Below are 1,987 nucleotides of genomic sequence, written 5' to 3' on the forward strand. Positions count from 1 at the left end.
CGCCACCAGCCGACCGCCACAAGGCGACAGCCACCATCCCCAAGCGCCATCCCCGACCGCCACCAGCCGACCGCCACCAGCCGACCGCCACCAGCCGACCGCCACAAGGCGACAGCCACCATCCCCAAGCGCCACCCCCGACCGCCACCAGCCGACCGCCACAAGGCGACAGCCACCATCCCCAAGCGCCATCCCCGACCGCCACCAGCCGACCGCCACAAGGCGACAGCCACCATCCCCAAGCGCCACCCCCGACCGCCACCAGCCGACCGCCACCAGCCGACCGCCACAAGGCGACAGCCACCATCCCCAAGCGCCACCCCCGACCGCCACCAGCCGACCGCCACCAGCCGACCGCCACAAGGCGACAGCCACCATCCCCAAGCGCCATCCCCGACCGCCACCACCCGACCGCCACCAGCCGACCGCCACCAGCCGACCGCCACCAGCCGACCGCCACAAGGCGACAGCCACCATCCCCAAGCGCCACCCCCGACCGCCACCAGCCGACCGCCACAAGGCGACAGCCACCATCCCCAAGCGCCATCCCCGACCGCCACCAGCCGACCGCCACCAGCCGACCGCCACCGGCCGACCGCCACCGGCCGTTCGCGGTGTGCGCCGCCGTTCCCCAAGCACCCTCCGGGACGAAGCCGGAGCCGGAGAATAGCAGCGGCCGTGCGTAAAAGCTGCGGCCGGGCCTCGCGGAAGGTCCCCGGGCAGCGAGCTGCCGAGCCCCGGCCTCCAGCTTCCACCAGATAATAGGACCGGGCGCGCGCAAAAGCTGCGGCCGGGCCTGGCGGAAGGTCCTCGGGCATCCAGCGAGATCACACGGCCCCCACCGGAGGCGGCTAGCGCCTCCGTAGAGTAGTGCCGGCCCGTGGAAGCGGCCGCCCGTCAGCCTGCGTTGCCGCTGGTCGAAAAATGCACTAAGTGCCAAACCCCATTCATTTACAACGGCGTGTCCGCCAGAGGGCGCACTTCCCCCGGCGGACCAGCCGGCGGGGCTCGTTAGAGAGTGTATCCGCCTGGCAGTGCCTCCTGGACGGCCTGTATTCCGGACCGCGACCGCTAACTTACGGGAGCCTAAACGGCCCGCGGACCAGCCGGCGGGTCCTCCGTGAAAGCCTATCCGCCTGGCGGTGCCTCCTGGACGGCCTGGATTCCGGACCGCGACCGCTAACTTACGGGACCCTAAACGGCCCGCGGACCAGCCGGCGGCTCCTCCGTGAAAGCCTATCCGCCTGGCGGTGGCTCCGGGCCGGCCTGGATTCCGGACCGCCACCGCTCACTCGCGGGACCCTAATCGGCCCGCGGACCAGCCGGCGGGACCTCCGTGAAAGCCTATCCGCCTGGCGGTGCCTCCTGGACGGCCTGGATTCCGGACCGCGACCGCTAACTTACGGGACCCTAAACGGCCCGCGGACCAGCCGGCGGCTCCTCCGTGAAAGCCTATCCGCCTGGCGGTGGCTCCGGGCCGGCCTGGATTCCGGACCGCCACCGCTCACTCGCGGGACCCTAATCGGCCCGCGGACCAGCCGGCGGGACCTCCGTGAAAGCCTATCCGCCTGGCAGTGCCTCCTGGCCGGCCTGGATTCCGGACCGCCACCGCTCACTCGCGGGACCCTAATCGGCCCGCGGACCAGACGGCGGATCCTCCGTGAAAGCCTATCCGCCTTGGCCGGTTCCCCGGCCGGCCACGGGTGGCGAGAATCCGGCCTCCTCGCCCGGAGCGCGCTTCGACTTGGGCGAAAAATGCACCAAGTGCCAAACCCCATTCATTTACAACGGCGTGTCCGCCAGAGGGCGCACTTCCTCCGGCCGGCGGGGCTCGTTAGAGAGCGCGTCCGCCTTGGCCGGTTCCCCGGCCGGCCACGGGTGGCGAGAATCCGGCCTCCTCGCCCGGAGCGCGCTTCGACTTGGGCGAAAAATGCACCAAGTGCCAAACCCCATTCATTTACAACGGCGTGTCCGCCAGAGGGCGCAC

The sequence above is a fragment of the Syngnathus scovelli genome, unplaced genomic scaffold (assembly GCF_024217435.2).
Source record: "Syngnathus scovelli strain Florida unplaced genomic scaffold, RoL_Ssco_1.2 HiC_scaffold_507, whole genome shotgun sequence".
Classification (NCBI taxonomy): Eukaryota; Metazoa; Chordata; class Actinopteri; order Syngnathiformes; family Syngnathidae; genus Syngnathus; species Syngnathus scovelli.